Source organism: Haemaphysalis longicornis, unplaced genomic scaffold, assembly GCF_048455015.1.
Source record: "Haemaphysalis longicornis isolate Haplotype H1 unplaced genomic scaffold, Haemaphysalis longicornis Haplotype H1 scaffold_303, whole genome shotgun sequence".
Classification (NCBI taxonomy): domain Eukaryota; kingdom Metazoa; phylum Arthropoda; class Arachnida; order Ixodida; family Ixodidae; genus Haemaphysalis; species Haemaphysalis longicornis.
The window spans coordinates 86,994-102,100 of record NW_027526337.1 but is presented as its reverse complement, the minus strand read 5'-3'; positions in this window follow the sequence as shown (position 1 = coordinate 102,100).

Below are 15,107 nucleotides of genomic sequence, written 5' to 3'. Positions count from 1 at the left end.
AGCAGCAGTCAGTCACCTGCCTCAAAGGTACACGTCTACAACAGCACGTACAGATAGCGCTTCCTGGTGGAAACAGACGAGGCCCCTTATACGAGTATGTAGTTATGACGTTTCGAGAGCGGATACCTAGTCTCAAATACGCACCCCATGATATTGTCACTTAGTGAAGAAAGAAGCGAGGATCCTGGAGAAATTAAAGGGACCCTGCAACACTTTTAAGAGCGAAGCTGTTTAGCGAATCGTTATTTTTCGCGCCCACAGTTAAGAATACACTCTTAGGCAAAAAGGACTAAAAGTTCGTCCTTTCGGGGACTAACGGCCTCTGCCACAATCATTAGTCCCTTTGGGGACTAACTGCGAGGGGACGAACGGTTAGTCCCCCACCCGGATGGTCCGTTCCGATACTCCCCAAGGACGAACTGCGTAGAGTGCAGAAAAAAGAAAAAAACGCCACCACCGGCAGCGATCGAACCCCTGACGCCCGGAATTATACACAAGGACACCGACGCGCTACCCGCTAGACCACGCTGCCGGATGGTTCCTGCAGCAGATAATATTCAAGTGTACACATAGTATTCAAGTGTTCTGTGCATAACGCAACAGATTCATTGCAACTGGTGCCCGAATTTCTATCTGTGCAAGCGAACGTGACCGCGTTTTGCGCCTTGCGCTTAGCGCTTTGCTAGGTTTAGGGACTATTGCTCAGTTCGATTCGAAGTAGAGCCTCACAACCATAGGTTTTTCGTAAATAACAATCAACTCGTCGTCGCCTAGTTGAGATAGGTAGCTGGGCGATCGGACGACTCATTTGTTTCCGCACAAATTAGCGCAAGCTAAGTGCTTTCTTAGTGTTCGATACATATGTTAAGTGCTCTATGTAACGTATGTGAAAGCTGTCGTCTGTGTGAGTGTCAGAATAAGGAAACATGCCATATTTTCCTGCATCGGCGAAAGAGAATTTGGTGTTGCTTAGCCTGAATTCTTCAAATTCGCGTCGCTAGACTATTGCGACTGCGAAATGCAAGCGGGTTTTACAGCAGTTGCAGCATTGTCATAGCTTTGGTGCCCAAGGCCATTATGTACCGAGTGTAAAAGATAACTTCGAGACGCTTACCTGTAGCGAGCATTTTTGTTTTGCAGTTGTCATCAGCAACATGCGTTTTTTTCTAGTCTGTTAAACATATACATATTCATTACGCTCAGGAATCCACTTTTGCTACTGCCACTAATTTTTGAGTTACTGTTAAGGCGCTTGAAAGCTTTCATTGGCCGTTATTATCTCGCACGAATCGAATGCAACACAGCGTATCAACATAACCTCGCCGAGAAGCGTATGACAATCGCGCTTCGCCGCTCCTTGCCATTACCCGCCGCTCTACTAACCCTAGGCGATTTTCTTATAACTAGCATCAATATTTTCTCCCGTGGCACCATCTAAAGCACCCAGTGACTGCAATGCCTTGTGTTTTGGAAATATAAAACTGTTCGCAGACATATGGCGAAAGGGCAACGACGACGCCATTAGGGGATTAACGACGCAGCAAAGAGACTAACTGCATGCGTTTCGTCTTCCCGTTACTCCTTATAGATCGGCGGGGACGAACAGTTAGTCCGAATTTATGCACACGGCACGTACTCTGCCGCAGATACTCCCTTTGAAGATGAACGGTCGCCCGCGAAGACTAACGGCTGTATTTTAGTCCCTATTTTAGTCCTTTTTGCCTAAGAGTGTTGTACGAAGAAAATGCCTAGCGTAAGGGATTGGCCAATAATGCCGAGCATACCCACTAAGGAGACAAGCCAAGATTGGCCAAAACGAGCATGCCCACTTAGAGATATTGGTCAAGGTTGGCAAAAAAAAAAAAATCCAGCGTTCAATGTAATAGTGGCAACACTTGCTGGGAACGAGAGACACGGCATAGCGCACGCCCCTCCAAGGAGATGTCCAATGATTATCACTCCCCCCAAAAATGAAGTAAGATCACACTCATAGGAACAATGATGGAGTGAAGGTCGTTGCGGCAGCGAAGAAGAAGCAAATCTGCTGTAATTGTGGACTTAAACCGTCGCGATGGTCGTGGAGGTTGCGTACAGCTTCACTATATCTTCGAGTCATACGCGTTAGTGTGAGCTTCCTTCATTTTTTTTTTACTTTTTTATGTCTTAAACGCTTGCAGAACGTAGTCAACCAACACATCCAGTACTTAGGTTAGGGGGTCGCAAAGTATCTCGGCCAGAAATTGCTGCTCTATGCCCATGAGATGACTTAAAAACTTGCTCAAAATTCATTTCCGTCTTTTCCGAGTATTGAAGTTCTCCGAGCGCTCAAATTACGTCATTGGCCGACTTTTTTTTCAGTTGCAGCAATGCACGCATTCGATAGCCACTTTAAAGGGACCGTGCAACACTTTAATTAAGCGCTTTCACTCTTTCCTTCGCGTCTGGAAGCACTGCGAAAGCTATAGTTATCGGCAGCACAGAGCGGCGCAGCGTGATTTGCTCGTAGCGCCAGATTCGCCTTCCTTTTGTGCTTTGTTTTTGAGGCTTTTTTTTTAGAGTTGCTATCGAAAAGCGTTCATTGCTGCAACTGAAGGAAAACCGGCCAACAGCCGCTGCATGGCCTTAGTGACGTAATTCGAGCCGTCGAAGAACGTCAAGACCGGGAAAGACAGGAAAATCTTTTGAGCGAGTTTACAAGTTATCTGATGAGCATAGAGCGGTAATTTGTGCCTAACGTACTTTGCGACCCCCTAACCTAAGTACTGGGTGTGTTGGGTGACTGTGTTCTGCAAGCATTTAAAATCTAAAAGAAAAGTTGAAGAAAGTCTTGCAGGGTCCCTTTAAAAAGAACGCCAGGAAAGCAAATCAGAAACGGAAGGCGTATCTGGTGCGACGAGCAAATCTCGCAGTGCCGCTCCGTGCTGGCAATCACTGCAGCTTTCGCAGTGCTTCCCGACGCGAAGGAAAGAGTGAAAGCGCTTATCGAAAGTATTGCAGGGTCCCTTTAATGTTGATTGGAGCGAACTCGAGCTCCGCAATAACCCAACGAAAATACCAGTAGCGAAGGCACAGTCCACAAAGTGGCGTGCACAGACAAAAGTCGGCGAATCGAATGGCGCGGTGCTTGCTTTCTATGCATTTATCTGTTTTGGGCTCGTTTCTGGAAGCATCAGGCAATAGGTCAAAAATATTGTCGATCAGACAGAGCAGTCTACAAAAGGGACTGGACAGCTCCACCCTTTGCTCATCGAACTTGCCGATACGGCATGCGAAACAAGGATATGTTCGCTTCGCTTGTAACTCAAGATAAGGTAGCCGAGGACGGCCACACGCCAGCCACAAACATAAAGAAACAAATATGAAGGCATAGTTCGCGGCACTACGGTCCGCGCCTGGTTCACGGAGGAAGAACAATATACACTCTTGCTCCGTGGCCTGGTTGGACTATAGGAAATTTGCCTGTACTTACGTACAAGTACGGACAAATGAAGTACGAAGAGAAAAATATCAACCGGACACGATAAATTGAAAAGTACTATTCGTGGAGGTCAAATAATGGCGCGCTATCGGTATATTTGGACACACATTTCCCTACTTTGTTACAGCAACTATGTCCCGCGTCAACTATACCTGCATGGAAAGTAATCGCGCCCTGGTTCATATGTTCCTATGACAGTACGTACATTCGTCGCGATGGATCGACATAATTGTCGATTGCGCTCTTCGCAATGGTGAGTACAGCAGTGATCGTAACAGACAGCAGAGAGTTGTCGCCCTCTTCAAAAGCTGCTACTCTGGACAATAATGAAGTGTATTTCAAAATACTGCCTGCTTTTCTGTTGAGTTTATTTACATTCGACCATTGCCCCGCTTCGGCAGAGTTCATATGCGCAACGGTCACGGGTATGCGACGACGCAACAGTGGCACCAGACTCAAGTGACATTTCCCGGTTACAATAGACTAAGCCCTAAAACAGAACTAGCACAGGATCAGGTGCCATGTGTTCAGATGGCTCGATGATTAATAACGCGAAAGCAATAAGTGGCCCACTGTGCCAAAAACCGGCCCTGTCGTTGTTGTCCAATGCAGAAAATGACCACAGCTGTAAACAGTACAAAATGACACACAAAATGTCGGAATTTGCGCCAAAGTATGTACAAAGAATGACTTCCCTCAATGCAATCAACTAGTTTGAAGGTAAAATTCTGCACACAACCAGCCGCGGTCTCAGTGGCTAAGGCGTTGCGCTGCTGAGCACGAGGACGCGGGTTCGATTGCCGGCCGCGGCGGCCGCTTTTCTGATGAAGGCGAAAAGCAAAAACGCCTCCCGGGTGTACGATATTTCGGTGCACGTTAAAGATCCCCAGATGGTCAAAATTAACCCGGAGCCCTCCACTACGGCGCGCCTCATCGCCTGCGTAGCGCCGGCGCGTTAAACCCTACAATCCATCAAATCAATCAAAACTGTGCACACTGTAGTTCGCACGGTAATCGAACCCAGGTCTCCAGAGGAGGACCCGAGTGTATCACCACAACGAGATGTCAGCACGTCGGCTGCAGCGGAGACAAAGAGCAAGTGCGTGCGGCGCTGAAGTCATGTCGCTTGACAGGTGAAAATGACGGCATGCGCACGTGGCAGAACGTGAAGAGAACATGGGCACGCCTGCCAGGGAAAGCGCTGATTGTGGGTAAGTATTGCTCTCGTAATAAAAGGTAGTGAACTGTCGCCTGCCTTCCCAATATGCTAGCAGCGCGCGCCAGAGTGTTTAATGTGTTCTCCGCGTCTATTTCAACAGGAACAGAAAAATGCTTTCGAATTCCCACATGTAAGCAGTCTTAGGTGTCTCTCAAAATTTCAGTGCTGCTTATCCGAAAAACAACCTACAAAGGGGCGAAGGTCTCATTTTCGCGTCTGAAATTCTTGACCGGACAGGACAGGAGTAGTTGGAGGAACAAGTGATGCAGTGGACATAGGCTGATGCCGATGATGACGATGGCGAAACAAAGCAGAAAAGTCTCAATTTCTTTGCTGATATTCTGGAAAATCACGACCTATAATTCCTGTTTCTTTCAAAAAGATTCTAAACGAAACATGCCTTCTAGTCGTATTACCCGGATCCGTAAAAACCATTTTCTAATTTATCAAGCTGCTCCCTCGAGGATTGTTAAAAGCAAGGTCATAGACCCCGTCGTGTTTTACTTAGCGCTGACGAAACCACTGTGCACAAGTAGCAGGAAATTTTGATGAGAAACGTTTTAAAACTGGAAGCAGCACGTTTATCGCTTTCTTCGTTCATTTTGTTTCAAAACGGGTGGAAAGACAACTAACACAGAAATGAGTTTTTCATACCGAGGCATCGCCCCAAGATAGGCGGGAAAAATTACGGTTATTCATTAGGTGTATTTTGTGTCTCGCCAGCTGACAGCCGTCGTCGTCCTCATGCTGTCGATGTTGTCTTTCGTGTTGGCAAGAAGCTCGGGGGTGCGTGCGAAACTATTGGCAAAAAGTTGCAGAAAGAAGTTCTTGTGGGGACGTGGTGACTACGAAGAAAGCCAGGAGTGACAGCGATTGCACCTGCGCCATGGTGCCCTTCAGTCCTTTGTGGTACTGAAGCACGTACAATGACCACACGGGAAGTTACCTCAACGTCCGCTTGAAAAAGCAGGCTAGCTCTTTGAAAGGTGTGCCTTCGGGTCGCTTATAGGTCCACTGTCACCACTGACACTGCGTACTTGACCTTACTGCTGTAAGGAGGCCCAAATATCAGTGTACCCGGGACATTGCCGTGCTGTTCAAAATTCAAGAGACCAAACAATTGCGCGAGCCAACGTCGGATTACATAGGCGGATGCTGAAGTGACTTTTCTTGACAAGTTCGATTCCCGGCCGCGGCGGCCGCTTTTCTGATGGAGGCGAAAAGCAAAAACGCCCGTGTGTACGAGATTTCGGCGCACGATAAAGATCCCCAGGTGGTCAAAATTAATCCGGAGCCCTCCACTACGGCGCGCCTCATCGCCTGCGTTGCGTCGGCGCGTTAAACCCCACAATCAATCAATCAATTTCTTGACAAGTGCTAAGAGTGACGGTGCTTGTTTGTAGTTTATGTTTCGTTACACATGGGCTGATTCAGTATTTAGCTGCAATAAGTTTTCATACTAATACTATTTCTAATAAACAGTACTATGCCTTTCGAATAAACAAACATACAGTTGCTCGAGAGAACTCGTGTCATTCCCACTGTTATCCCTGCCCCTCAAAGCGCTGGGGAGTATTATGGATTCTTCCTGTAAAACAGCGACAATGACGGCGCGTTCACACGCATGCACTGTTTTGTGATATAACATCGGGACACTCACGTTGTGATCAGCCGATTGCCTCGGCACACCCCTATCCACAGTTAAGAGCAATCCCCCTGCCACCAATCTCATCAACCATCGAAGAGGTCAAAGCACAGGCATCCTTCAAGCTGCCACTGATCCACCAAAGGCTTATGCCCATTGCATGGGAAGGACGCAAACGTACCACAAAATGCACATTTGTAGTGCCCCTCGCACCATGGACACGACCTGAGTGTGTGTTGTCCGTGACGATGTCGTTATCTGTGGGCGCTCTGTGCGCGGCAGTGTGTAACAGCCCCGCACACCAGTGTACACAGAGACCCTCAGTTGCGTAGACGACGCATTCTGCAGATGCAGTCGGCGCAGCAGGACAGAGCAATCGACATATACACCGATGCCAGCGCGGCGCTTCAATGTGTCGGACCTGCATGGATGTGCCGCGAATTCCCTGCTCTGTCGGTGTATCGCACCATGGTGGATCCGACCTTAAGTCTTGAAGCAGAGCAGCACGCTTTCAACGCCGCTGTACCATCCTCGTGTACGACTTTAATACGGTTCCCCCCCCCCCCACCTTCGCTTCGACTCATCGCGGACTCTTACGAGGCCAGACAGGCACTTTGCCCCACCCCACCAGAAACCCCGCTGGGCATAAAATTCTGTATCAAGTGCAAATTCTTCAAACGGGACAACATCGCTCTCAGCTTTGACTGGGTGCCTGGCCAAGGGCCGAACTCGACTGGTAACAAGCCAGCTCATGTGGCCGCACAGGACTACAACTCAGTCGGTCACTGCGCAGGAACCGCTTCGTTCGCCTACGCCACTTCCGTTGAAGCGGATTCATCGCTACAAATTCGGTATACCCAAACGACTAAAAAACCTTACTCGTACAAGCTACCTTAATTACCTTCCGCCCTTACCACGTAGTGGTCAGATCTTTAAAAAAATTATCGCAAACGCTGCATTGGACACGGGGAACAATTATTAAATGGTACACGCCTCACGTTCTTCCCCGATTCCCTCATTGTTACTCAAGCCTCCCAGCCGACCTCCCCCACCCCTTGGTCGGGGCTTGTCCAACCCTCAATTGCCACCGTACTTACACCGCCCCACACCCTCGACCCTACGAAACTCTACTAGCCACTCCCTTGCTCATGCAAATATCGACGCATTCGCTGAAAAGTGGCCTAGCACCACTGGTATGATAGCTCACATAGGTGGCTATCGTCCTGTGATTACTAAACAATGAACACGACTGAGACCCCGACCTATGACTGCCTTTACTAATGGGCATCATCGAGACCTCGATGTGAACAAGAGCAGCAGGGATCGCTCTCGTTTCCCTCCTTTCTTCCCTTACCCACGTTCGGACCCCTGGTCTTTCTCCCTTAGTAAAGGCTTTTCAATAAATCTGATATAACAGACCAGTTACTCGTCATTTTGTTCTGTTCATTCCTCGCTTGGCAGTTTTTGTATCTCCCATGGTGCCACAGGTGTAACGTTTGGAATGAGCAGCCTTGTACTCCCTGAAGTTGCTCCGCACGCCAGCATGGGTTGTCCTATTAGTTTGCCCGATCAGAACATGACCGGAAAAGAATACCTGTTCGGTACAAGGTTTTCAGAAGCTGTGCCGCGATGCGGTGCTTACATCGTTGACCATGGAGCGGAACGGGGCTTACCTGCATGAAAAAAGAGTAAAGAAAAACATTAGATAACCATCTCGATAACTAGGACTAGGTGTATATTCAATTACTCTAAAATGAGAACGTTCTAGCCAAACTCTCCGGTTGACACGGCTCGCATATTTCTATTAACACGTGGCAAAAGAAAATGTGTTCAAACATTTCCCAGAAGCGACACTTTTATGGTACAGTATATTTTAGACTCCCTACAAGAAGCGAGACACACATATTGAAGGTTTGAGTTATGCTTTTGCACGGCTCGGGTTGTGAACCATGAACACAAAAAACGATGGTCACCAAAAACGTGCCCTTTGTACAGTAAATTCCATCCGTTCGTAGTGACAAAACTCCGCCTTTCAGGTTTCTTGTTCAAGGCGAAAACGATTAGCTGGCATGGTCGCGACGTTTGTCCAGCTTGAATAGGATATGAAGCAGTGCACCTTAATGGGCGTTCCCAAAGGGTAACAGGTGATTCAGTTCATCTAAGGGGTACTAAATTAGTTTGCAAAAGTACTCCGTCACCCATCAGGTTTTTCCTTCCACAGGTTCTTATGGAATTCGAATCATCTGTATTAGTTTTAACAGAGGTGTGCGATACGTCAACCATCGTAAGTTTTTAAGTGTCACCTTCGGCTATCTCTTGACACGGACAGTGCGCGTTCAAAGCTGACAGCGACCTTCCGCACCGTGTGCTGCTAAACGCTGTTTCTGATTTTTATTGAGGCTCCCCGACCTTCTCTGCGAATATCTCCCTTTCTTCCATGAAAGAAAATAAACCTGAGAGGGAGGAAATGGAGCGCAAGTACCGTGTGTTTGCAGATGTGTTCAGTATATTTTCCCAGCTGGTCGACTGCTCTCGTGCATCTAGTTTCAGAGCAACGCCCACGAAGTGCACTGCTGTACTGCTGTACAGACGCTGTGAGCACTTCGTCGTGTTTAAGCGATCTTACAGCATGGCGAACCCTTTCATCTTGTGGCAGCAGTTTTGTCTTGACCAGAGAGAATCTGCTGAAGCTATCGTTCTAGTGGCACCGCTTATCCTGCGGCGGGCGAACTGTGGCATCCTCGCCTTCCGCGAAAAGAGTTTTTGGTGCACCTCAAAAACGCTCGTCCCTCTGCAATGGTTCCGACCTCCCAGACCTTGCCACTCGTCGAGTAGAGGTCTTCTCGCTCGAAAAAACCCTGGCAGGTGACACAGTCATACCGGCTACGCGAATGAGCTGGGAAACGAGTACCCGCCGCCACTCTTCGAGAGAGGGAATACAACCGAGCAGGCGACCAGACTTCCTCCAATGAACGCATGACGTTCCATTGCCAAAATCACCTGCGTTGACGGCAACGGAAAACACGGCAGCGGCAATGATGATGATCACTTAGGCGTGCAATTTTTCACAAGAGAGGAGTTAGCTTTCGCTGTCGCCGCGAAGCAGTTTTGTCTAGGATATGTTAATAGCTCAGCCCAAATATCCAGTCACTGCGTGCCCCCTCAACGAAGTTACTTGCACTCCTTTCTCTTCTATGGCGTTAAACTTTCCGTTCTAAACACAGCATATAGTCCTGATCTATATAGCTCTAATCCTCTAGTATTGCTGCTTACACTTTTTACGAGAGCGATTTCGTGGAGCTTATTTTATTGTCTGTGCATGCCTTTACGCTTGTACCATCATGACACGCAACGATACAGCCCCTGATCTTCGCTTTCCGAAGCACCCTACTGGCAGACTCTAGGCAACCTGACGTCATCTTTCCTCCCCTTCTCAATTTGACCAATGCGAAGAAAAATGTATATCAAGCCCCTTCTCCTAAACACACGCCCAGTCACGCGAGCTACTCCCTAAATGTGTCGTGCTAGGTCCCCGTCGTATAGCCCGGGCGAAGACCAACCATTCATCGTATTGTCGGCACCTGAAAATCGACACAGCTGCAAAACCTGTATTGCATCCGCTTTGAATGAACTCCTCCGCGTCTGTCGACGTTACGGAGAAAGTGATCACATGGCTTCCAAATAAAAGTTCGGAATCCTTAAACCGAGTGCTTTTCTTGGAAATCCACTGCGTAGGTGACACTATGGTGGGTTTATTGGGATTTGTGCATTTATATGTAGCGACTGATAACAGAATCAAAATGGGATTCATCGGCATTAGAATACACGTAGTGCCAGCGCGAAATCTTTTTTTTTTTTTTTTTTCAGGTAGTTTAGCCAACTGGTGGGCACAAGTATGCGCTGTCAGCATCACCGAAATTCCGGGAAGGCCACCGTATGAAATGGTGAGTTCGCGGACGCCTTAAATAAAAACCTACGCGAACAAAACAACAAAAGGCGTTCCGTTCATGGAAGTCCCACGCAAGAAACAAAAGCCAACGCCCGTTACGTGCACTCGACAAGCCTATGGATGGCGCCTAAAAGATGACGATGCACGGTCCAAAAATAAATAAAAAAAGAAACACGCCTGACGGTAAGGATGTGCGTGATAACAACTGTCTCTACTTTGTCTCAGGAACTCCCTCTGCAGCAGGTGATTGAACGGAAGCAAAGAAATTTGGAAGATGCGAGAAAACAATGACAACATTTTCCCCGCCCCGCGAGAAACGTTGCCGCAATGCAATACAAAAAATGGATATAAGTAGTAACACCGGCCGAGATATATACGCAGCCACTGGAACACTAAACGCTACGGAAGGGGAAAACAGTCTCGTAATGGCAGGAAGCCTACACAGTTGCGAGCAGTCCTTAAATCGGTGGCTCGAGTGACAAATCCTCCTTCAAAACTGCACCTTTGTATGGTAACTTAATATTGGAGCTCGGAACAACAATGGCGGATGTGCGTGCGAAGCGAGGCCATACGGGACCACCGACAAATGCTGCACGTAGGACGGCCGCCCGCGAGATGCCGCCAAGAATCGTCAAGTTGGCTTGTAGCATGGTGGAGTCCGTTAGCGGCAAAGCGCGACTACTCAGAACGCTGTGTGTGGCAGAACTTGCGACCGTGTGCCTTCTAGGGGTCATCACGACTTCACTGGTGAGTGGCAATAATTTTGTTTGTTTGCTCAGTGTTTAGGCATCGCCTTCCTCTACAGCCTTCCCTCTACATTTTGCGCACGCTACGTAGTTCACAGACACACACAACACTCTTTTCAGAGTTCGTAAGCAGTCGGTAGCCTCGGCGCACGTTGAGTCCGAGAGAGGGGAGAGAGGACTCCGCCGCGACTGCGGAGCCTCTCTGTCCTTGAACAAGTCTCGGCGCGCCTCGTCGCCAACTGCCGAAGTTTGAAACGCGTCGATAACGAGGTGTCCGACCCAAGCTTTTCCCGACGTGAATCATGAGTCACCGACATGGTGGCGCCTGACTGCCGAAAGGCGCACGCAGTGGCTTCGCCGCACAGCCGAGGAGTGATGCGGGAAAGTACGGCGGCGCGGGTCGATTCGTAACAGGAGTGGCAGTGAAAACACGCAGGTACAACTAACACTTATTCATCAACCGGGAAAGCCCTTTTTATTCAACAACCGAAGGCCCTTCTCCCTTAGCTGGCGTGTAGGGAAGCTTTTCCAGAAGTGTGGTTTTTCCCGTTTGAACCGTGTACCTTCAGGTTATACCCAATTCTTTCCCGACACCCTTTCCAGGCATACCACTTACGCCAGCCCATGCAGGACGTATCAGCTTAAGGAGGATGTCATTGGTGGTCCTATGGGCTGGCGGTCCAGACTAGAGCTGTTCTGAATCTGGGCTTCAGGGAATCTTTCGAAAATGTGTCCTACTGCTTTGTAATGGGCAACCTCATCTCGCCACAATGATAAATTCGCATTATGTAGCGGTCTTCCTCCCTGACCGCACGGGCACCACAGGCCTGGGCGAGCCCCGACATACCCTACATCTCACGGGAAGGGGAATGCCAAGGGAATCTTAAAGTCTGTCTTCAAAATGCCAAAGCGGGAAAGGCATGGCACCCAAGCTGACAGTGAAAAAGACGGCTGATAACACACGCGTTCTCTTAACTGGGCACGGTTGTGAAGACCCGCTTTTGCAGCCGCCCTCGTGCCAGCAATAACACCTCGTGTTCGCAGCTGTTACCATAAAAGCATTCGTTTTATCTGTTTGTGTATTGTACGATACAGATGCAATATGGCAGGGAAATGTACTCACATATACTTTGTGTTTTCCTGCAGGTGAAGGCGTCATCGTTATCACGTAAGTGAATATACTGCTGCATGCGCGGAACCTTTCCACACATAAGTCGACAATGGAAGTCAAACCAAAAGAGAGGTGTCCATTTGGGGGTTAAAGGTATAAATCACAGCTGTGAGACTTCTCTTGATAAAGCAAATCGAGGCAACCATAACGCAAGTACACCTTTACTGGATAAAGAAAATGGGGGAAACCATAACGCAAGTACACCTTTACTGGATGTTAAATTGCACCATGCATCCAACCATGTTAAACGCTACTGCGCTGTCAAAGACCTAATGTGTGAAGATTATGAATATTAAAATTCTGTCGTGAACGTATTGCAGTTTGGAGACCAGCTTCAATCGACAAAACTTGATCTAAGCGCACATTTTTATTCAGCACAAGCTTTAATATCTCTCGAAATCAGGACTAATTTATACTCCTGTGTTCCGATAGACTTTAGAAACAAATGTACAAAGTGGTGTCACTTTCATTTTAATACGGTAGCACAATCGACAGCTCCAAGAAAAACATAAACACTACACATATTAGGCATCAAACGAGAAAAGGAAATCCCGGAGGAAATAAATGAATAGACCCATACACATTAAAACAGTGAACCCTTGACGTGCCACGTATACAATCACGATACGTTCGAATTTGAACGGAGCGCGTGGCTCGCATTACATGTTACGCATCCTGGTGACGGGCCGCGCATGCGCAGTAGGAAAAGTTACGACAGTTAGTGTCCAACCCTGGTATGGAAACCCATCGTTGGACATCCGAACATTTTGATTCGCGTTTCAACGCGTTCGGAGTCCGTCCACGCAACTGTTATCCAACGTCGTCTGTGCCTGGGATGAAAACGGCGCACGAGTATATCGTCTTGTATTTTTTCTATCTTACGGCGAGCGCTCGACGCAGAATATACTTTGGCCAACGAAATGAGGCTTTTGTTCAATGGCTATTCCTTGGATTAACTCTGTGAATTAAAGGTACAAGGAAGTGAGACATGCGAGCTAACCAGCGAGACACATAATACATTGCTCCAAACCAATCATAAACACTCGTTGAGACATGCAAGCACTGTTTTTAGGAGTTCTACACGACGTTTATTTGTACTCCTCTGAAAGTTTCAAACACACGTTTTATACGTTCCAAAGCGGACCTCCTCGAAGTCAGCTTTGAAACGGACCGGAGACTGGCCGGATGGCAATACAACGCGCCCGTCCGGTAGATTAATGAAAAGGAAAACAAGGTACGGTGTATAGCGAAATTCCTTTTTTCTGTCTACTTCAGTTCTGGTAAGCATCGTCGAACCTCCATACTGAAATTCACTTTGAAGCAATATTCTGAAGCCTGAACTTTAAAACGAAAAAAAAAAAGTTTTTGAGTGCGGAAATTAATGACCACGTTGAAATTTTTGGCCTTGTTTGGAAACTGCTACTCAGTGTCCCATATTCTTCGAAATTTCTATATTCCACGAGGAAGGAGTTCCTTGCAGCGCCCCTATTCAACTCGAGCAAAGTCGTCCGTGAATGGCAGACTTACGAGGAGAGAGTGGATTTAACCATGCGTTTTTATAAATGTCGGTATCATTTCGACATTTTTACAAACGTCGTTATCGTGTTCATTGGTTTGTAACTTACTTATAAGAATATTGTAACGTGGCGGCAGGACAGACGACATGAACGATGAGACAGTCGAACGATCTATTTACAGATTATTTACATGGCGGCCAAGCCAGAGCCCGCGCAGGCCGAGCGCACAGACAGATCTTCGTCGTCGTCGTAGGCTGGGGTTACCGTGCCGCGTTACGTTGCCCTCTTCATCGTCTTCTCGTGACAATATTGTACAACCGGTACAACCTCCTCAAGGCACCGACGAAACGTCGAAGGTATCCGGAACCACGTCGGACTACTGGGCTGGGGACACGTCATCGTCGTCTGGTCACGTCTTCGGGTCTTGGCGGTTCTGAATCGGCTGGTCACGGGCTGGGGATACGGGGCGGAGGGAACGTCGTCGAGTGCTGGTAGCGGCGGGGCTGGGGCTGCCGACGTGGGTCACGCCCCCTCGAAGATCGCCACGATGCCGATGAGGTGTGCAGCTGCGGCCAGCATGGGGAGGGACCCGCACACTCCACCAAAATGTAACGTGGCGGCAGGACAGACGACATGAACGATGAGACAGTCGAACGATCTATTTACAGATTATTTACATGGCGGCCAAGCCAGAGCCCGCGCAGGCCGAGCGCACAGACAGATCTTCGTCGTCGTCGTAGGCTGGGGTTACCGTGCCGCGTTACGTTGCCCTCTTCATCGTCTTCTCGTGACAATATATAACATACAGGACTTATCAGCTACCACACTCGCGACAGATTTGTGACGTGCCACGTTGCCCCAAAATGGGGGAGGAGGAGGACGAGGGAGAAAAATATCCCACGTGTTTTGTTATTTATTAGTATCTCGTTTCGGATGCCAAAAGTGTCGAAAAAGTCGAGAAAGATGATACCTTAAAGTTAGAACAACAACAACAAAAAAAGAACATGACAATTAGATGCAGACTTGTCTATGTGCGCAGGCAGGCCGCATTTGATTCATCTGCATCATTAAGCGGGTACAAATGAATCTTGTATGTTCTACGTGTGAGCATCGGACTAGGCATAAGTCCCTACTGACAAAGTGTTGCTAGTACACATCTGCGGGAATGTGTTCGTGTATGGGTATGCAATGCTGGGTTCTAACTTCTAAGTGCTAGCGTGCAAACTGATTGATTGATTGATTGATTGATTGATTGATTGATTGATTGATTGATTGATTGATTGATTGATTGATTGATTGATTGATTGGGTTAGCAATTTCATAACGCGTTGTTTGATATACCTTTGTTGGTATGCGTGATAAGTCTATGCTATCAGCACGCG